This window comes from Lepisma saccharinum, chromosome 30 (genome assembly GCF_977018435.1).
Source record: "Lepisma saccharinum chromosome 30, izLepSacc3.1, whole genome shotgun sequence".
Classification (NCBI taxonomy): Eukaryota; Metazoa; Arthropoda; class Insecta; order Zygentoma; family Lepismatidae; genus Lepisma; species Lepisma saccharinum.
In genome coordinates, this window is record NC_139258.1 from 11,041,347 (window position 1) to 11,065,186 (window position 23,840).

At 36.7% G+C, this 23,840-nt stretch overlaps 1 long non-coding RNA gene across 1 annotated transcript in view; it reads right to left on the bottom strand.

Annotated features, from left to right (window-relative positions):
* LOC145981871 (uncharacterized) overlaps window positions 1–15,893 on the bottom strand; it is a 39,973-nt gene extending 24,080 nt beyond the window's left edge. The window contains exon 1 of the long non-coding RNA XR_014440996.1: window positions 15,808–15,893. This is a non-coding gene — a long non-coding RNA (uncharacterized LOC145981871). The remainder of the gene's footprint in view (window positions 1–15,807) is intronic.
* Window positions 15,894–23,840: the final 7,947 nt, after the last annotated feature.

The window sequence follows — 23,840 nt, forward strand, 5'->3', positions numbered from 1 at the left end:
GCAAGGGTTAATAAAAGTTGCAGTTTTTCACGTCTATGGAGGAAGATTCACGTAGAATTCACGGAGCCAATAATTCACACAGAATTTCTGGAATTTAAGGAATTCCCAGTGAGTAGTTACGCTGATATAATCTCAATGGTCCAATCTAGTCTGCTGCACTTTCTGACAGTGCCAGCTGGCATTCAACAAAGTAGACACGGTATGCAAGAATAGCGGTGTTTAACCCTTAACCGCTGTTGTGAACGTTTCGGGCACTAACACAGTCATGCGGTCCACAGGACCTCTAAGGAAAGAGGAATGTAACTATATCAGGACATATTTTAAATGATGTAAATTTAATCATGTTGTATGCTTTGTTATTCACTGAACACAATTACATAGTTTTGAGAGCAAAACATTCTTTTCTAACTTTTCAAAAATAATATTTTGTTTATATTGCGAGTTTAAGGAAAACAAATTCACTAAGCCAAAATATATCTTAACTGAGTATTTACACACAGCTGATCAACGTGAATTTAGTCCTTAGTTATTGTTTAACATTCATTCTTCAAAAGCACGGGTCCCTATATTCAGTATATGCCACAAATAAAAATCTGCCATTATCTTGTCTATTGATCATAATAAATCGTCGGTGATTTTAACTCTCAAACACGGTCCGCGGGACCGTAGTAGATAGGTAGTCTCAAGGTCAAAATTAATGACAGGGTAAAAAGCAAAAGGAACGCACCGGTCCGTGGGACGTCACAACTGTAGTTGAGGGTTAAGTGCAACAAACTACCTGCCTAATGCTTTAAAGGTTCATTTGATAGGTTAGTATGCAGCACGTGGCAATATACAACACTACACCATACCAGAACATAGTGCAAACGCTACAGACACCTCAGTGTTGCACTTTGTAACCAACTAAACATGTCACTGCAAAGAAGTACAAAATGTGCAGTAAACTAGACAAGAATAATGTTTAAAAAGTCACTTTCAGAGGATTATAACCTCAGAATCTCTTCCAGTTTAGAAACCTTTCCTCGCCTGAGTTTAACTCAGACTCCAGTATCCTACAATAAAAGGGTTTGAACTGAGACTACTGTGTTTGAATGAATGAATTGAAAGTTTTGGGTGCGTCGGCACTTTTAGGCCATTTAGTGCATGTGGGGAAATGTTCCCCTTACCTAAAATTCTGACCTGAAAAGTTAAAACAAGGGTGTAAAAAGCCCCTTGGGGAAAAATTAAAAGTGCAAGGTTGTAAAATGACCTGCACCCAACACATTAAAGTCAATCATTAAAAGCATCCTCACGGACTGTAGAAGAGACCAGCTCATCTCAAAAAGGTAAAATACATGATAAAGACTGTTGTCATCGCCCAAAAGGGATGACATACAACTGGGAAGATTTAACACGTTCGCTGCCAGTGACGCACATGTGCGTCATTCGCATATCCTTCTTCGAGTGCTTGCCCAACAGTGGCACTGCGAAGAAAGCTTTTAATTCTTTCATGGCACATTGCTGAAGGATTGTTTGAAATAACCTTTAGCTTGGTTTCTTTTTTGCATCCTATCACCTTTTCCTCCTCCATGCACACGTATTCTAACTGGATGTCGAAAATATCTTTGTTATGATAAGAAATTGTCGAAATTCCAAAGGAAACTCGCATCATAGGATTTTTTACTTTTATATTTTCAAAAAAGTCTGGATGGCCCTCTTGGTTAATCTATCAATTATCAAAAATGTTCATTTAACTTTGGAAACATACTAAGGTCTAAATCACAAACACTGACACCTTCTGTAAACAAACGGTCTCACCGATTTGATGTATCACTCCGCGTCAGCTGATCCATGACCGCAATCATCTGCTGTTACACTCATAGTTCGCCGCACCTATTCATTTTATATAAGAGCCTCTGAATGTCAGAACCCGCTCTCAAAACATCAGACGAATATGCAGCCGCATACATTGTTACTCTCCCGGTCATTCTCTCTTTCATAACCCTTAAAACTGCAGACACTGACACACCACTGCACTGGGATACCAACTGAACCACTTCATTTACTGGTTTCTCAAGATACCTCTGACAGAACGTTACATAAATATTGAGTAGAATCTGTTTCTCACCACTTTTCAAAGGCTGTCCTTGCTGGTGTTTTGAAAACAAGCTCAGAGAACACTGAGACCTTCCCGCACGCACAGAACTCGGCATGTTATTTTTCTAAGGATAAGTCAGGCAATATTACTAAGTTGCACTACTTCCTTGCTGTTCACATGATTATTTTTAGAAAATAACCAATGTTATAAAATATCATTATGTACACAAATCTCTAAGCTCATTGAAAGTTACAATGCATATTACTACAAAATGTTCACACTTATCTTGCCTTGCCATGTCACCAAGTTATTTTACGAAGTGCACTATATTTGACGGAACAAAAATCGTTATTAGGATGCTTGTCAAAGTTTCCAACCGCAATAAATTTACGAACTTTCTTTGTCATCATCATCAATATATTTATTGGACTTACAGCAATGCATATGGCTGTTTATGCCCATTATATATTTTATTTACATAAGATACAATTTACATAAAATCTACAAACAAATTTCAAATACACTCCTATCTATATCATCCTTAGAAATATACATTACCATGTTATATCATTTTGTCTAAAGAAATGCAAGTAAAATATATTCAATTCGCATGCAAAGAAAGAGCATTGGGTTTAAAGTGAGATGTCATTTGCGGCAGCGTATTCCATACTACAAATTGGCCATTGTTTTACCTTACGTAATGAATCCTGTAACAACTAATGAATCCTGTAACAACGCTGGATTTTCGTGTGGATTATTTTACTTCTATGAGTTTGCAATGCTTTCTGCATGCAGGTGGTTTTGTTTACAGAAGGTGTCAGGGTTTGTGATTTGAACTATAGGTTCGTTTCTCCAAAAGTAGGCAGAAATTACTTCCCCAACGGGTCTTACAAACCAGTCGTATTTAGCAACTTTTCCTGAAGGTACAACTGTGTCGTGTTAACACTGCGAAAGTTCCCTCGCCAGGCCAGGTTTCTTATGGGCTAACCCCGCCCCCTGCCACTTTGTTTTCAGCTCATGGTGGAAATGTTCCTCGTGGAGACTTCTTCAACCATCTGCACGTGTGTCAACTTGGTTAGGTACATGGGTTAGGCCAGCTCTTGGGTGGCACGGACTGTTGCCTCGCGAGGGTACGGACGAAACAGCTGGCGATGCAGTGAGGAAGTTGGGGCGGTCGTCACGTCAGCTTGACCGATTGCAAGATTCGAATCTCATTGTCTGTAAACTATCAATGTATTCATTTAACAATACTTGGCAAGGTATGAGTTTTTCCCAAGGGTAGTGCCATGGCACGGCAGCTCAAAGGGTAGAGCAGTGTTACTGCTTCACTTTGCCCACTCAATCCAATCCCTTTTCCGACACTATGCATAGGCTTGCTCCAGAGTAAAGGTGTGATAAAATGCACAATTCACATTGAATATCTTTGAATGCAAGTTTACCAGAAATTAGCAACACAAGCTAAATTGAGACTGAATAGAGGGATTTAGGCAAAGAGACAATTTAGTCCCCAACATTAATAGGAAATGAGTAAACACAGTAAAATGAGGAAGCAGTATGATTCAGTTTATTTTACTTCACTTTTCTGCCAATATTGAATAACTGCAAAAGACGAGATTGATTGGCAATAAGATGAAAGAGAAGGGACAAACACATATGGTCGACACAACGAAACAGTCATGCAGATGATTATATGGCCACAAGTGCAGATGCCAGAGCTTCATTAGTCTGCAAGAAGTCCAGGGTGCACTCCATGGAAGCAAAGTTCACATTTGGGATTGAAATACCTCAAAATTTTGAAAGAGTAGGAGGGGAGGGGCAATGCCAACTGCTGTGTACAGTTTTTAAAATTTCAGACACATTTGTTGCAGTAAACATTAATTTCTCCTGGTCAGCAGGATTTGAATAGCTGCCCCCCAAGTATCTCACTGTAAAGCAGGTTAATATTTAGTGATCCATTTATAAAATGCAAAAACAACACTGGTGCCTCTATAGGGGAAGTCACCTTGTCACATGTCTCTTGATTTCAAGCAAATTTCGGGAACGACTTGAGATGACCGGACCCCTCTCCGATTTTCTTCATATTTGGCATACTCACTAATTGAGGCCTCCTAATCACGAACCTGAAGTTAAAATTTGTTGGAAACATCTAGAAATTGCAAAATAAGCAAAAATAAGGCGTTAGTTTTCGGAATGGAAACCGTCGATTTTCGCGAAATTTTTTGTTTCACAAGCAAATATATATATTCCTGATACCACCATGACACAAAATTTTAACTATGTTTGCCTAACCTAACCTAACCTGCATCAATGGTTCGCAATTATTTGCAATTTCTAGATCCTGATACTACCATGACACGAAATTTTAACTGTTTGCCTAACCTAACTGAAACGAACCTAACCACGCCAATGGTTCGCAATTTCTAGACGTTTCCAACAACTTTTAACTTCAGATTCGTGATTAGGAGGCCTCAATTAGTGACTAACATGAAGAAAATCGGAGAGTCATACCAAATTTTGTAAGAAACATTTGGGGTGCCCAAAAACCAGGAAGTTGGGAGCACTGTCCACAAGAGTGTTGGCCCACAACATTATAGTTGCAAAATATTTTCATTTTGCTTTACAATCTCAAAAGAATGAACTTCAATTTAGTCCTCCCAGCACAATAGTCTTTGAGATGTAAACCCTCAGCAGCATCTTATGGTGATTTGACAAAACATCAGTGAATTTTGCCCAAAAGCCTTGGCCTAGTGGACACAGGACATGACAACGGGAAAAGGTGATCTTGAATCATATAACATGCCAGCTTCCTTTACCCTAATTGGCAAGGGCTGCAATGCAATTGTAGTAGAATCAGCAAGCAGTGTTGCAAACTGTACAGGATAAGGTCAATTAGCATATAATTTCAAATATATATGTATACAATGAAAAGCTTTGCAGCATAGAAGACATAAAACAATGTTCTTTGACAGAATAACATAATTTACGCAAGAGGATTATCGACTGGAAAACAATTTTTGGTAACACTTCAGATTGTTTTATGATTTTTTTTTAAATTCTCCTAGCGGAAAGCCAAAGGGCCAAGTTCCTTTTGTTTTATTGAAATTTCATCATACTACGAATGCAATTTTAACATGGTTCGATTCCGATTTACTTCTGTTAAGTAATCACTAAACTCCGCAGTATGTGTTAAGATTTTGTTCAATATATGCTTTCGTAGTTCGGTTCAAAAGTCCCTAAATGCATTCTACCAAGGATCAAATTTACATCCACACTAATTCCCACTAGTCTACGATACTTACAGTTGCTTGTCAATGGAAAATACATTGTCTATAGGAAAGTCTTACTTGTGTAAGGTAATTTTTAAGTTGTTTTTTTCAACATAACTTTTTTCGAAATCCAAACAGTGCTCATCACTTTAAGGAAGGTTCAAATTTCGTGCGACAATGATTGCCAAAATTCTACGATGATAGACAGTCATCTTGCTAGGAGAATTTGAAAAAAAAAATCTGAACAGCTACCAAGACTAATAATTATCATAGAATTGGCACACCAAATTTGAACCTTCCTAAAGTAATGAGAACCATTTGAATTTCGATTTATATATACATATTGTGACTGTTTTCAAATTGTAAAATGTATAATCACTTCTTGTGTAAAAGAAAAAGAAGGAAATGTTATAGCATACTGTTTTGTTGCGTAGCAACCAGTTGTTGAAAACAATTGAAAAGAGATAACAAGGACGTTTTTTGCATATAGTTTGAATCATAGTAATTGGTGCATAATTAATGTATTTATTCAGTGCAAATAATAAGTATACTCATCAGAGAACATTGTCGTGATTTTGAATTATATACATTATTGTTATTTCATAATTTGCTGTGAAGTAGAACAGTGATTTACTGAGTATAATGTAAAATGCTCAAGCCTCTACGACACTAGCAAAAAGTGGCGACCGTGTGACAGGACTCTGAAGTTAAGTAGTTCTTCGGATAAATGATGTGAAATATAATCTCAGTAGGTCTGGGATTGAAGCGGATTCTAACTGCATTTGATTTATATTCAAGTATTTAAGTGTGTAAGTTTATTTTCGTTAATGAAAAATGTCTTCCAGAGATTCATCTAAATCTCGTAGCAGAAAGAAGACTGCTATGCAATACGAGGGCACACATCTAGCAACGTTTACAAACGTTCAAGGTCAAGAAGTTAATTCTGATGATAAGACTGATACCAGTACTCGCAAGGTGTGGAATGTTGTGGTGATACGAAAGCTGACATCAGATTTGTTCAGTGCTATAAATGTCTTTCATGGTTTCACTTTTCTTGTCTTAAGTTGTCACTTGTTCATTGGTCTATTTATTCTACTACGGTAGAGAATTACTTTTGTAAATCTTGTGAACCTAGCTATAATCCATATGAATTGTCAGCTTACAAAGAGAGTATTAGTCCTAATTTTAACGATCTGCTAGAAACAATCAAGAGCATTCAGTTTGTGGTAGTTAATTCTAGCAAAGAATTAAAATCTCAGCTTGAGGATTCAAACAAAGAATTAAAATCTCAGCTTGAGGATTCAAGCAAAGAATTAAAATCTCAGCTTGAGGATTCAAACAAAGAATTAAAATCTCACCTTGAGGATTCAAACAAAGAATTAAAATCTCAGCTTGAAGCCTCCAATAGAGAATTGAAATCTTCCAGCGAAGAATTAAAAGCTCAGCTTGAAGATTCCAACAAAGATTTAAAATCTCAGCTTGAAGCTTCCAACGAAGAGTTGAAATCCAAAATTGAAGCTTCCAATGTCGAGTTACAGTCTAAAATTGAATCTATGAATTTTGATTTTAAGCAGGTTAATAACCGTATAGACGTGTTGGCTTCTGATGTAGCAATAAGAATCGAATCTTTAGCAGAAACATGTGTAAGTTCAAATGCAGAATTAAACCAGAAGTTGCAAGAAAGCTTGCGAAATTATGACTGTAAAATATCAGACATTCTTAGTATACAAGATCTTCGTGAGAAACAAATAAATGAAATTGAAGGTTCTTTGCAAGGTGCAAAAGACGATATAGGTAAGCTCAAATGTGGATTTGATGATTGTTGTTCGCAAGTTGAAACATTCGATTCCAAGGTTTCACAGTGTTTCGAAATTGTTAATCAGTACGATAATAATTTGAAACAGCTTGCATTGCATGTTGATGTCATTGAGAATAATATGCAGAAACCAGTTAATGTAAATTATGGTGGTGCTGATTGTACTGTTACAGGTACTTCTCATGACAAATATTCTAATACAAACACTCAAGTTCATGGTATTGATAATGTTGCAAATCGCCAATCGAGAAGATTAAATGTAAGGCATCATTCTGGAACTGGTCATAATCATGATTCTGGTTTGAGTGGTTCAGATGGAAGTTCTATTAACTCTACGGATACTACTAAAGTAAAGACGTTTTATGTAAGGGAACCGCATCTTAAGCATGTAAGTTGGAAGCAAAATCGCAAACAATCTAGTTTACATAATGCTAGAAAGACGCAAGTAAATTCTAATTGCTCTTGTATGAATAGATCTAGTTGTATTTTAAACGAACACAGAGTGCAAACTGAGAATAACATTGATGTTTCCTCGAATAACGCTTTTCCTGAAACAACATCAAATATGTTAGGTAGGCCAGAGGACTTCCGCAGTTATGGAGGATATTGTAATTTGAATTACACAAACTATCCTTGCACTTGGTGTTCCGGTTCTACTAATTATACTCAATTTCATCCAGACAGGTCTGATAACACAGCTTCAAGAATGAATAATACACAGAGAGCATTTGATTCTCATAATGATAACGATGAGTCTAGAAGGAAAAGGTTTAATCGTTCTTACCCTTGCACATATTTTGCTGGTAATCAACAGTCACCAAACATTCATGATAGTGCATTTGTGAATGGAATAGAAAATTGTAATGATGCACATAATTTTCAAGAAGATTGTAATACAGATATAAGACCGAATTCTGATTCTTTGCCCTTGTACATGAGGAAAGATAGACATTTGAAGTTAAATGAATTGTCTTTATTACCAAAGTTCTCAGGTCGAGTTGAAAAGCAATCTGCAAGAGAATACTTGGAACAATTAAACTCAACATTAGATCTGATAGGAGTGCCTGCTGATAAACGATTGCAGAGCATTCAGAATTGTTTTACAAATCGAGCAGCTTATTGGTTTAGAACACACAAAAGATATTTCTGTTCTTACACTGATTTCGAAAGTAAGTTTATTCAGCAGTTTGCTTCGCCTGAAATGTTACAGTCACAGTTAACTGTTTTAAGGAATCAAAAATACGACCAAAATGCACATGGAAGTTTAGAAACCTTTGCACTAAAAACACATTCTACATATTGTAATTTAGTGAACAATCCGAATGATGTTGATGTTATACAATTGATAATGAGCCAGTTGCCTGATAATGTTGCTAACAATATCGCTTGTCATAGTGTTCAGACGATGGATCAGCTTACAAATATGCTTCGTAAATTAGATGTTATTAGAACTAGTAGGAAAGGACTTATGCATTTACCTGAAGATTTAGATTGCGACAAGTCTAACAAAGGTCTTAAGAAGAATGAACATCAAAGATTAAATGTACGACAAGTAAATATTCGACAAGCAAGAAGTACTAGTTCTTCTTCTACTCAAACTCTGCCTTCTGATAATTTGGATGCCTCTGTTGGAAATAGTTCAGACAATGTAAACCAATCTATGAGTTCAAGATATAATGAAAGTAATGCTACTAATTTTGGAAATTTCCGACGGAATAGAAATCAGATGTTTCCTAGGAATTTTTACAAAACTGGCAGGTTTTACCGTAATAATAATAGAAATATCCCGAATGAGAATTCCAGACAAGATAATGGTCTTAATTTTAGACAGCCTAATTACAGATTTTCTAGGAATGTTTACTTTAATAGTAACAGATCTTTGTTTCCCTCTGTTTACGAAAACTGTCCACCACAAAATCGAGATGTGCCAGTGGTGAGTGACACAATGAGGAATCAGCCCAGCAATATGCAAAGTAATATAATGACGAGTACATCTAATACTGCTGTAAATCCTAATTTGACTCAAAATCAAACTTCTGGTGTTCAGTCTTTACAATTTAATGATGTTATGCAACAGCAGTTGGAAAGGCAGTCTACTTTAAATTAAAGTGGCAGTCGGAAGAGCCTCTTTCCCTCTGCACTACCTACAAGAGGCACAAGGAAGAGTCAAATGATTTATTTAATGTTTGTGATTCTATGCAATTTTCGAATGAAAATGCATTAAGTAACTTGCAAATTAATTTTTTGTTAGAATGGTTTGAGGATGAACCTGACTGGGTTATTAACGATGAAGATATTCCTGTACCTTTAACAGAAGTTCCAATTGTACATGGAATTGTATGTCAATTGCCTATCATTTGTATAATAGATTGTGGTAGCCAAGCAAATGTTATGAATTATGAGGTTTGGTGTAAGATATCATCATGTATTGGTAATCTTACGTTGGACAAGGTGGATGACATTAGACTATCTGGATTTGCTGGAAATAAAAGGTGCAAAATTGTCGGTTGTAAGACGATAAATATTCAGATTGACTGCGAATACTTTCCAATGGAATTTTTCATTTTAAAAGAACTTAATGCAGACATTATTTTAGGTGTTCCTTTCTTACGAAAGTACAAGGCAATTGTGGATTTTAGGAATCAGAATATAAGTTTAATAACTTCATCAGGAAAGCAAGTGTGTACAACATTAGATAATAAGAATTCTAGTACGATAAGTGTTGAATCTGACAAGCTTGTATCTGGTGTGAAGCATGATACTGATATAACTGAGAATGAATTTCAGTCATGTAGGATGTTAAAATATGTACATATGTTAGATATTGAAGCAAATTATATGCCTTCTCAGAGGGATATTCACGATAAAGTATTTGCAATTGAAGATATCGGTGATTCACAGAAACGTTATTTACTTTCACTCTTATGGAATTATCATGAACAATTTTCTGACAAACCAAGACATGCCAAGGTAGAACCATATTTATCGTACCTATTGCTACGGCACCTTATCCTATACCAATTTCTAGGAGAAAGAATTTAGAAGAAGAACTCGCCAAATGGGAAAGTTGGGGTATCATATATCAAGAATCTTCCCCATATTTAAATCCTCTACACATTGTGCCAAAACAAGGTGGTTTATGGAGACCAGTAGTGGATTTTAGAAATTTGAATAAGCATGTCATCAGTCCTCAAGTTAGAGTTGAACCAATTCATGAAATGTTACGATTTTTGGGATCAAAATATTTCTCTTCTATTGATTTATCGTGTGGCTATTTCCAGATCCCATTAACTCCAGAATCACATCTTTATACTGCTTTCTCATATCGTGGTAGACAATATTTATTTCGATATCTTCCCTTCGGCATACGATCTGCTGTGTCCATTTTTCAAGACAGGATGAACAAAATTTTCACGAGAGAATTCAACAACTTTGTTGTTTGCTATTTAGACGATCTCTTGATCTTTAGTAAAACTTGGCAGGAGCATTTAACACACCTGGAAGCTGTTCTGCAAAAATTGAAAGATGTTAATATGTCCATCAAGTTTTCAAAGTGCAAATTTGCTTCTAAAGAAATTGCTTTTCTTGGACATATTGTTTCTGGAAATGAAATTAAGGTAGATAGTAACAAGAATTCTGCTATAATGAATTTTCCAACACCAAATAACAAAAGGTCACTTCGAAAATTCTTGGGTTTAGTTAACTGGAGAAGAAAATTCGTGAATAAATTTGCAGAAGTTGCCCATCCGCTTTATGAACTTCTAAAGTCGAATATTCTCTGGACGTGGAAGGAAGTGCATGTAGAAGCTTTTGAAAGGTTACGTGATTTGGTTATATCTCCAGAAGCTTTAGCACAGCCTAATTTTTCTAAACCTTTTAACATAAATGTAGATGGTTCAAAGAAAGGTATTGGAGGTGTTTTATGGCAAAATGGAGACACACCAGAAGATAACCCCAGGATTATTCAATATGCAAGTAGAGTTCTTCGTGGTAATGAGTTATCTTACAGTACACATGAAATCGAATGTTTAGCAATTATTTTTGCTTTTGAGAAATTTTATATTTACGTAGCCGGAACTAAAATTAATTTGTTCACAGATCATAAATCTCTTTCTTGGCTGGAGTCAGCAAGAACTTTAAATCCACGTTTAAATAGATGGTGTTTAAAACTGCAAGGTTTTGATTATGATATCCACCATGTTTCGGGGGTAAACAATCAAGCTGCTGACACATTAAGTCGATATCCCGATACTACTACAGGAAATATTTCTTTATCCGAGTTGTTTATTAATAACTTAAAATGGGATATTATTGAAGAAGATACTTTGGAATTCTGGAAGGAGTCTCAACATCGTGACGCATATTGTAGTGCTTTAATTCAGAAGATAGAGAACGGAAATCTTTCCAAGTCTTGTAAGACTCAGTATGCTTTCCAAGATAGCATTTTATTTTTAAAATGTGTTTCTGAAGATAATTGGAGATTAGTTGTGCCAGTTTCATTAATACCGAAAATCTTACATAAACTGCATGATTTGCAAGGACATTTTGGATATAGAAAAGTTTTCAGTAAATGTAAGAAATTATATTATTGGCCAAAGATGAACTTTAGTATTAAACAGTATTTGAATAATTGTTTAACTTGTGCCAGAACTAAACAAGCTGTTTTGAAAAATGAAAAGGATGATTTACACGTTTATTCTACCAGTCCACATTATTTGATTTCAGTTGATTTGATTGGACCACTTCCGAAATCTCAAGGTTACACATTTATATTGACTGTAATAGATGTAATGTCTAAGTTTCTTATGGCATATCCATTAAGGAAAGCAACATCTAGAGAAGTAATAGTCTACTGTCTGATAATGGTTCGCAATTCAAGTCACAAGAATGGAAAACTTTTGTGGAAGAATTTAAAATAAGGCATATCACAACTTCAGTTTATTCTCCGTTTGCCAATCCTATTGAACGATACAACAAGGAGTTAATTAGATTTTTAAGACTCTACATAAGCAAAAATCATGAACATTGGTCAAAATATTTAAGTTTTGTTTTAGGACTATTAAATAACTCCGTATCTGAAGTAACGGGATACACTCCAAATGAATTATTCTTGCATTATGAAATAAGAGATCCTGTTTTAAACCAAATTGATTGGCCTGAGACATTGAAAGCAGTTCCTTGGAAATATAAATGTTTAATTGCCAAATCTCGTTTGAAGGAAAAATATAAAATCAAGCCTAAGGAAACTAGTGATAGATACACAAGGATAGAGACAAATGATATAGTATTAGTCAAAAACCATGGACAAAGCAGTGCTGAGTGTAAACGAATACACAAATTTATGGACTTGTGGCTTGGTCCATATTTAGTTAAAGAAATTAATGGTAACTGTTGTGAATTGTTATCGTTGGATGGAAAGAGAACTGTACAAACACATAATGTATCCAATTTAAAGAAATTCAATTGCAGTCAGGAAAGAAAGGACGAATTATGTAAACTTAAGTAATTTCAAAAGATTTCAACAGCCTTTTATTAAGAAATGTTAATATGTTTTAAATAATTATGATATGTTTTAAATATTTTCTTTGTTAATTAATGACAATATGTATGTCAGGAGAAAGTCTGTTTTCTTTGTAGTTTTTCATGTTATCTAAAAATTTTAAAACCGATGTTCTAAAATTTTTCTCCGAAGGAGGGAGAATGTTGTGACTGTTTTCAAATTGTAAAATGTATAATCACTTCTTGTGTAAAAGAAAAAGAAGGAAATGTTATATCATACTGTTTTGTTGCGTAGCAACCAGTTGTTGAAAACAATTGAAAAGAGATAACAAGGACGTTTTTTGCATATAGTTCGAATCATAGTAATTGGTGCATAATTAATGTATTTATTCAGTGCAAATAATAAGTATACACATCAGAGAACATTGTCGTGATTTTGAATTATATACATTATTGTTATTTCATAATTTGCTGTGAAGTAGAACAGTGATTTACTGAGTATAATGTAAAATGCTCAAGCCTCTACGACACTAGCAATATATATATATAAAAAAAAGTTTCCCCCCACCAACATAAAAAATTACATTATGCAAGCATGCGGGCTGCCCATTGACAAGGCATTCTCCATTGAAACTGTCTTAGACTAGTCCGAATGAATGAAGTAATTTAGAACTTTTTTTTTTTGGAAAGTATCTAAGGTTATTAAAATGCTAAGGGCACTAAACCTAACCCAAAGCATGCATTGAGCAAAATCTTCAAACATGTTGGCGTAAGCAATCTCCAAAACTCCGCATTATATGTAAATCGAAAGGAGCGAATTGACAAACGTCTGGAAATTTGAAAAAAAGCAGATTGATTTATATATATATATATATATATATATATATATATATATATATATATATATATATATAGGTGTATATGCGTAGTTTTACGAACGAAAATGTAAACTCCTGTCATTATTTCCAACCACACCTTTGTTTTATAATAAAATGATTTATGATGTTCAATTTTAGTACGAACCCTATTTTTTCGATCAATTTAGGGGTGAAATGAATGCTAATGGAACCTAACCTAACCTCATGTGAGTGGTTCGTGGGGCTAACGAACAATGTTTCATCAAAATGTACAATTTCCAGACGTGACCCCCGGCTTTTTTACAACAGATTCGTGATTAGGAGGCCAAAATTAGTGTGTACACAGAAAATTAACAAAATTACATACGTAGCATGATGAAATTGCAATAAAACAAAAGTAACGGTTACTACCTTACAAAACTACAATCGTGTATCTTGGTGAGGGAATCTTACGTGATTTGCAGGTTCAGTGGTGGTTGGGTTCGCCTAAAAGATTTTATGCTTCTAGGACGATATCGCGAATTTCTAATGCGCAGAATTGTATTTTTACATAGCTAAAGTAAAAAAAATCCTTAGTGTGTCTTCCTTCAAAACATTATTTAATTAGTGGTTATTTGAAGATGAACAGAATTATTTAGACTACCTTTCAAGTTACTTTACCACAATTTCAAACCTTCATACGATAATACACCGTCGGATTGACTTACATGCCTGGGCGAACTATAAATTTTTTCATATTGCAAAACTTCCAGATTTGACAAATTAACGAACCACGTGTACTGTAGTTATTTTGCAGTTCTCAAAAGTTCATCACGTAAATGCATCATACAATTTCAATTAAAGATATATCGAATTGCTAAGATGCCATAAATGCGAAGAAAATACATAAAGACCTTAACAATTCCGCTACAGATCTTCTTGTCTGCATGACATTCCAAATACCCACCATGTTGGCTGACTGGCTGGTTTCTACCAACGTACATGCAGTCTTTGTGCTAGGAGAAATCATAAAACAATCGGAAGCGTTACCCAAACTTGCAACAAATACTTCAATTAAAACTCTGTTGAAACAAAGATAACACTTTACTATACCGGAGACAGATTTCTTCAAATTTACAGGAGAAAGTACTTACGCAAATAATTTTCTATAGCGTTGTTGATGTTCGGGAATGTAGTTTTGATCCATTTTAATGCGAATGCATGTGGTTTTCTACGAAAATCTATTTCCGATGCGCTATTGCTGCCACCACCATTTGCTTTCTGCACGAGAGCACAATACGCTCTCATATTGTCCGTATATGCTAAATTGAACGAAAGGAGTGCTAATGGAACCTAACCTAGTAGGCATACCTCGTCCCCGTGATGGTTCGTGGGGCTTTCGTGAATTTTTGGGCTAACGTCAATGGTTTTTGGGGATACCCGTGGATGGTTTGTGGGAAATAAGGAACAACAGTAAGTACTCGTTAATGTAAGAAATATACATTATTTTCGTTATAAATTCATTATTTCACCTAAAGAAATGTTCCGCAATGCAGAATAGGGTAAGAGTCTAGTTTACATCCTTTTCCTGAGGAATACGTGTCATATATCGTTGGAAAGGTTATTTTATAAGGAATTCAACAAAGTAAATCCCAAGGCGAGGAAAGGTTTCCTGGAGGGGAAAATCGAGAAAAACCGATGTTGTCCAGATATGCGTGATTGAACGTACTGAGGACATTTTTCGATGATGAAGCACATATTTAGGGGTGAAGTGAATGCTAATGGAACATAACCTAACAGGCCTAACCTAACCTCGTAGGCATACCTCGTTCCCGTGAATGGTTAGTGACAGAAAGTGTAAAAAGAAAAACTTAATTACTCTACGGATGCTGGAGCGCAGCCTGTCTGCTAGCACGGTTTTGTCAACGGGCAAGGAGTGCGCAAGAAAGACGTAAACGGGTAAGAAGGAGTGGGCAAGAAGGACGTAAACTACTAGACTCTAGCCCAGAATAGTACGTTAGCAATGTAAAAAATTGCGAAATAAATCATTGATAGGTGTCTCCGCTATAGTAAAGTGTTACCAATCTAACTCCTTGACTTAACAAAAGCCATAAAAGAATCTCGCTCGCTAAATAAAGGAATTATTATTTTTATCATCATCATTTCTGTCATTTTTCCACACACTGCTAAGAGTATTGTGAAAATATATACTGTACGGTAATGTTTGGTATCTCACATAGGTGTACGTTTTTTACTGAATTGTTTGAAACCTGTTTCAATTATTACTTATGAATTGTATAATGATTTACTTACCTTAGTGATGCCACTAAATTCTTCTTTCTCGTTTAAACGGCTTGATAAATGACACGAAAGATTTTTGTTTGAAATACTTGTGACCATGCCGCCATCACAAAACAAAAGAAAAAAGAAATGGTGTGCGTTCTCTAGCATTCATCTTTTATTAATGAGCAATTCTACATGACAAATACATTCTTGGTTTCATTAATGAGCAATTCTACATGACAAATATATCTTGAACATATTCATTTCATCATGGTGTAACCTATTTTCTTTTAACAAGAATCAGAATAGTATACACATAAATAGTACTCTAATCATCTGTGCCGTCTTTAAAGATGCCATCACAAAAATCGACACTTTAGTATTGTACGGACTACCTCTAACATAACCTAACCAAAAATTGTATGATTTATATCTTGTAAACTTTCAAATACAGTGTAATATTATGTCCATAAGTGTTTCTTTTGCTTTCCCAGAAAACAGACGGTCTGAAATGAGGTAGTCCGTATCATACTAAAGTACCCAAAAATCAAATATATTTATGTATGCCTCCCCGATGGCGCAGTGGTAGGTAGTAGATGGTAGTAGGGGTGTGCGGGATCGCGATCGGGAAAATAATTTCCCGTCCCGATCCCAACTTCGGGAAAATAATTCACGACTTTTCGGGATCCCGAGTAGTCGGGCTTACGATGGGGGATAATTCTATTTATTATTTCAGAAGTACTACTTTTTGTATCATTCTAGTAAGTTATAACCATTGTAAATGTCTGGAACTTATCGAAAATTGTTCGTTTTTGTACCAGAAATCCGAAAACAAATTAAAATGACGTGTAGAATTCGAGATTTCCAGAGCTTCGGGAAATTTTGAACATCTCCCGTCCAGAAAATGTCCCGACTTTGTTGAGAAATTGCGAGTTTTCTTTGTCCCGAATATCGGGATTTAAAAAAATTCCCGTCCCGACACAAAAAATTCTGTCCCGCACACCCCTAGTAGGTAGCGTCATCGCCTTGTAATCAAGGGGTCCTGGTGGAGGCACATATAGTGGATTGGATCCCACTTTAAACTGTAGACCCAGTCTCGATTAGCCTTATTGTGCATAAAGTGGACTTAAAACACCAACTCAATCAATCAACAAATACATTTTTGTAGAAGCTGATAAAGTTTTGCTAAAAATGGCAAAATATTACCAAATATCACTTCAAATGTGCGCTTAAAAAGTCACTTACAATTTACAAAAATTTACAGGACCTTTCAAATACCCTTTTTAGTAAGAGTGTGCAGGATGGAGAGAAAACTGGGAGGGCATTAAGAGCTCATAATGTGGGAAAAAAAAGTTGAAAATGGGAGACAACTGCCGCCTTGCCCCTACTAATCGCTGCCACTATTTATTAATAAAAATGGTGCGCCAATTACTAAATCAAAGTGCACCATCTGGACTGGATACTAATGGTGATTTGCATTGCAGCATTGTTGCAAGTTTGACAGACCATTGGAAAAGCAAATTAGCATGTGATCACTTGCTGCAAAATTATGTGGACTTAAACTGCAAACTCATGATTCTTGCACACTTACATTTAACTTGCATCCAACTTGAAACGTCAGGCAAGTCTTGCAAGAGAAAATCGAATCTAGTGCACACTTACTTTTAACTTACGTGCTATCTGGGGTCGCTTTGTCACTTGTGCGTCGCTCAAACTGGGCCATTTTCTCAATAGCTTGCAACATGTTGTCGTGGTTTGTTGTTCGCGCATGCGCGATGCAATGAGTGTCTTGCTTTAGGGAGATTGTGCACCAAAGCGACAAGGGACATGCGACACTTATCACTTGAGGATTTCACCAACCGAACGCTGGCCTGTGCTTCCCGTCATGCTGCTACCATCTGAAATGTTGCTCTCGATTGGCTCGTTTCCAAGCAACATGCTTCGCTTCGGTATGAAAGTTGACTTGGACCGAAGGACCCGTGTTGCTTTGGTGTAAAATCCTCGTATCGTTTGTCGCGTGTCGCTTTGGTGTAAAAACTCTTTGAGGAAACGGTGCAGTCAGACCTTGTGTCCCTACGGTTCGAAAGGATGCATTGATTACGGACTGCTCGCTTCCAAGCGACACGTGTGGTTTGTTGCCTCGGTATGTAATATCTCTCAGGATACTATTTATATTCTAATAACATAGAAAAATAAAACTCTAGTACACAATATGTTTCTTCTTGTGTTACGGATGCTTTTTTTTTATTAATTTTATTTTACTTTTCTTTCCAAATTAATGTCATTTCGTGACTGCAAATCACTCCACAAATATAACTGTTTCCATCAATTCACTTACCGCCTTTCTAGACAAACAAATCTACACAATATATTCCCAAAACTAACTAAGCCGCATTACTTTCATAACAAAATTAGCACCTGGTTCGATCGCACTGCCATCTATGTTTGTCATCCGTCTGGGGAACTAGTTTCTTGGGTCGTTTTCCACACTACGTTATTCAAGGCGCTGTACTACCGTACTCGACATGCAGTGTTTCCACCCCCACTGCAACCAAAAATACCTATGTAGCCCCACAAACCATTGACGCATAGCCCCACGAACTATTTCCGGTAAGGTTAGGTTAGGTAGGGTCACGTATAGGTTACAATAGTTAAAATGGGTTTCGAAAAAAATATGCGTAGCCCCACACACCATTCTCGCATAGCCCCATTGAACCAATGACACATAGCCCCATGAACCATTGACATTAACACATAGCCCCACGAACCATTTGCGGAAACGTACCTTCTTCAGTTACAAAAACACGTGTTTGGAAACACTGACCGGGATTACGTCATCACACACAGGCTACATCCACCTGGAAGTAAATGGATGCAAGAGCTTTCGTGCATCGGTCACACATTTATATCGAAAAATAGATGATTTACCGGCAAAATTCAATGGACGATGCGAGAAAACACTTCCCCGAACTTCCACAAGTATAAAGAAACTGTATTCGGTAAGTAATTTCTCCTGTAAATTTGATGAAATCCGTTTGTCCGATACGAGAAATTTACCTACAAAATATAAGGGCTTTGTATGTATAGTTTGTACAGGGCCTCTTGTTTAATGGAGGCTCTACCTTGGGCAATTAGTGTCAGATTCAGAAATATCTTGTGGACAGTCAATCTAATAACTTACCTGTCCAAGATAAAATTCTGATACACATTTGCATTGTAATTATAATTGCCTTGGAAACTCTAGTTTAGTTCCCAGAGTCACAGCCACTTACAATAAACATTGGAGTATGAATAACACTATTATAATAATTACACACCACATTTCTGCTTCAAATGTTATACAGTCTGCAATGCTGTCTCTTGCAAATCTAGTTTGCTTTTTACTTTTTGTTGTTTTTGTTCTAATTCATTAACTTCATGATCCATTTTTCTATTTTTCCTATTGTTCTTTTCTTCTTTCATGTTAAGAACACAATTTTCTTAATGTAATCCTCACCTCTTTGAAAGTTTTTATGACATCCCACAGTTCGCTTAATTGTTTTCTATCAACTATAGTACGACGCACGGTTTTAGAAGCGATATCAGGCGGAGTTACGGAGAGCGTGTCCTTGGCGACCAGCCAATAGCAGGAGTGCAACGTTGTACAGTTAGGAAACCGTGGCGAGCAAGTTAAGCGCCGTGTTCTGTAATTTTTTTTGCATGCAAGAAGTTCTTTATAAAACTCACCACTTTAAGGTTCATTATTGCATGGGACACGACATTATGAACCTGACTGTCCAAGTCTCATGCATTTCCATCGCCTACAGCCGGAGATATCGTTTCTCGAAGAAACAAGGGAAACAGCGCGTCTCTACACACACACCATGACCCTTCGTTTTCCTTCAGTGTTCTGTCTGTTTTTTTTATTTGCCAACTTGTTTTGAACGCCGCTGAGTTGGGTCCTGGTAAAGCTATGGGTGTCAAATTCGGCTGAATATGAACAATGGCCCTTCATTGTCGTGAGCGTTTACGAACATTACGAGTCTGAGTCACTTTCAGTTCAGCGTTTTCGTAACAAGGGTGGTGTAAGATAATTGTACTCGTACGCCACGAAGAACAGTTGTGAGACAATTCAATATGGCCCTTATTGATTGATTAAATGTTGGTTTACTTTACTTTGCTTTTCTGCTACCTTTGGCTAATCGCAAAGATGAGGATGGATGATGATGTGATGAAATTAATGAAGGGACACTTACAAACACCTATGCCCGGGCCGGGATTCGAACCCGGGACCCCTGGATTCGTAGCATGCTGTGAAGTCTAGCCCTTATGTTCGATAGTTATTCAATAGTGTGTGTTCCGCGAGTGTTACTTAATAATTTCACGCCGGCTCCCCTGGTGGAGTGGTTAGCATATCGCGCTACGACGCCAGGGATCCCGGGTTCAAATCCCGGCCTGGACATGGATTTTGTGAATGTCCATCCATCAATTTCATCATATCATCACTCATTCCCATCTTTGCAATTAGCCAAAAGTAACAGAAAAGTTAAATAAAATAAAGTAAATCAAATTAAATTAATAATGTCGCTCTCTTAACCTATTACAAGTAGTACAGGCACCAAGGGTAAAATATTACGTTCACAAGACAGAAATCTATGTGTAAAGAAATCTTAGTGTATTCTTGCTTCAAGGAATTGGCGTCGGAAGAAGTGCGTGCTGAAACAGTGTTTTCTCCGAGTCGAGAACTTACAGCTAAAGCGTGTGCTGTCTGTGTGCATACTGTGTTACGTATTATAAAACAGGGTAACGTATCTACCACAGAAATTGGTGACCCCTATTCAAATCTTCTGGGAAACATGCTTGAAAACAGAAACGAGAGTGTAGTTCCTCTATAATAAATACCTTCAAACTTCTTTCAGGTACGAGTTTCTCTTATATGCTGCAGTGATATGATATAATCCTGTAGAATTCTTTACTATATATTTCATTCTATTCAAATATCACGTGCATGCATTATATATAAAAAGCTGAATATTGGACACAGCTGCGTATTGGCTGAACTCATGTTCCTTCTAAAAGGTTGTCATGACTGGACAAAAATTCTGAGAACTTGAGTCCCCTGAAGTCTTGTTTGCACTGAGTAAAACTTCGAGCACAACGTGTCACTCTCTTTTATCCATCAGTCAATCATATTCTGATCCAAACAAGTTACACCATGAACAAATCAATATTTTACAACATGGGCATAACTTGGGACCTAGTAAATCTTGGTTTGGCTTTAACTTTCAGAAACAGAGTTATGCATAAAAATTACTCATAACTTTGCTCCTTGTGCCCAGGAGGTTAGCAAAAGTGCAATTAACTTGTGAATTTTTATGAACCTGAACATTTTGGAGGGGCAAGCGCCCCCTTGCTCTGCCAAGTTATGCCAATGTTTCAAGGGGATTTTTCTCCCAAAGCATTTCAATCATGACATTGGGAAGTTTTCTAATTTGAGCCTAGATTCTAATCTGCATCTTTCTGAGCATTTTGCTTCTTTCAACAACTTTTCAGCATTCAGCCCAATTACATTTTCTCAGCTGAGAGGAGATTCATTTCTTGAAAGACTTAAACTTAACTGCTTTGATGTAACTCATAACTAGATCTCCGATTTTTAGGTTCTAAAATCTTAAGTTAGGCTCGAATAATCCTGAAGTAGGTTCAAAAAGATCTTAAAATAGTTCAAAATTCATGAATAATACTGTGAAAATGGGATACCTATATCCTGAAATATGCACTATCTTGCATAACGTTATGTGTGTTGCCTAACCCTATGGCGATGGCAGAACTTTCCCTTGGAAATTTGCTATTAATTCCCCTCTTCGACGTATAGTTAGGCAACAATCGTTTCTCATGTTATCCAAAGTCCTACTCTGCAACTTTGTCTGAGAGGATCATCTTATAAGCTGAAAATAATCTTTCAACAAAAGCATAGTCAGTGGTGCAAACTTCAAAGCTGAAATGTTAGTTTGCAAGGGGTGAATGCCACAAAGCACCGAAGTGACGCAAAAGTGAGCATGACCACGTGGACTGTACAGGTAGCAGTGGCACCAGACATTTCACTTTGTTTAGAGCTTTGAATTTCGTGACCAAATAAAGCAAATGCCTCTGTGTGATGTAAAAATCCTGTAAAACCTTTAAAAATCCTGTATATATCACACCATCAAATTTTGCCATGAGATCCAGTAAATCAGTGTGAAGAAAGGGTTTTGTGTTTTGGAACCTTCTCAACAGACTGCCCGGAATCCCATGTTGTTGAACTTGAAGGATTAAAACATACTTCACAAAATGCTGCTTGATTGTCCCCTTTCGCAGCACATATCCAACCAAAAAGCTAAGGATATAGTTGCTCATCCAGACACTGTTCAGTAAATATACATAGTGTTCACACTGCTACTTTCATTTGGCCTTGCCATTTATGACATAAAACTACATCTTTATGTACTCCAGCTTTAATCAATTGGCAGGAAATAAATGGATTCATTAGTGATGAGATGGTATTGGTTGTCTGCAAAAGTGTGTTGGTTGAGGAGGATGTTAATCCCTAACATCAGGTGAAAACCAATTGCATCCTTTAAACACCACTGATTTTCCAACCTTTACCTGATCTTTAGGCTTTTCCCAAACAGTTTTATTTCCCTGATTTTCCAAATGAGGCCCCCCCTGTATACATGGGCGTCCGGAAGGGGCTGTGGCCCCTTGGAAAATTAAAGTCAACCAAAAATTATACAGCGTGTCCACAATGAGACTCCAACATTTTGAAAGTCTACAACTTTTTCATTTCAGATTGTACAGCTGTGATTCCGGAAGAAGCAGAAGCAGAAACTCAAAAAGTTTATGTGGTAACGTTTTAGTGCATGCAATAGCCGCAGTGGCGCTGCAACAATCGATTGTTTGAAAATGGAGATTGCAAACGAGCGTGCACAGGTTGTGTGGTGGTATGCAGAAACAAAATCAGTTATTCAAGTGCAACGAAACTTTCATCATGTGTACAATAAGGATCCTCCGACATGCAAGACTATAAAGAAGTGGTGTGATTAGTGTTTGGCGACCGGCAATGTTTTGAAAGGACACAGTGGTGGTAAACCCAGAATCCAGGAACAGGTTGTAGAAAATGTGTGGAGGTCATTCGAAAGGAGTCCACAGAAGTCAGTAAGACAAGCAGCGAGAGAACTTTGTGAACTGTCGACCGTTTCATACCAAGTTCTTCACTGCTTGTTGCTGACTTCTGTGGACTTCTTTTGAATGACCTCCGCACATTTTCTACAACCTGTTCCTGGATTTACCACCACCGTGTCCTTTCAAAACATTGCCAGTTGCCAAAAACTGATCACACCACTTCTTTATAGTCTCAAATGTCTGAGGATCCTTATTGTACACACGACGAAAGTTTTGTTGCACTTGAAAAACTGATTTTATTTCTGCATACCACCACACAACCTGTGCATGCTTGTTTGCAATCTCCATTTTCAAACAATCGATTGTTGCAGCTCCACTGCGGCTATTGCGCTAAAACGTTACCACATAAACTTTGAGTTTCTGATTCTGCTTCTTCCGGAATCACAGCTGTACAATCTGAAATGAAAAAGTTATAGACTTTCAAAATGTTGGGAGTCTCATTGTGGACATGCTGTATATTTTACACATATAATTTCATTTCAGCCACAATAATGTGTGTTAATTATTGCATGAACATGATAAATTCAATTTAAGCAATGTTTTTTGAGGGAACAACACTATTATTAGGGGAAATGTGCCTGGTTTGCCCCTCCCTGAAAAAAAAATCCCTTCCTTGCCCCTCCCTGGAAAAATCCTGCGAACATCCATGCCTGTATATATACACCCTGTCCCAGCTAACTGTAGAGCAGGGTCGTGCATATCGGCAGAGGAGGAGGAGGAACATTGAGTGGTGAAAGTGCAGCATTGCCAACCATACGTTCTTGACCGTACATGTACGGACGTACGGTCTAGACTTTAGTCTGTACGCTAAATGCACGGCTTGTCAAAATTTGCTCTTGCAGTTTTATCCCTAATATTTTCTTAAA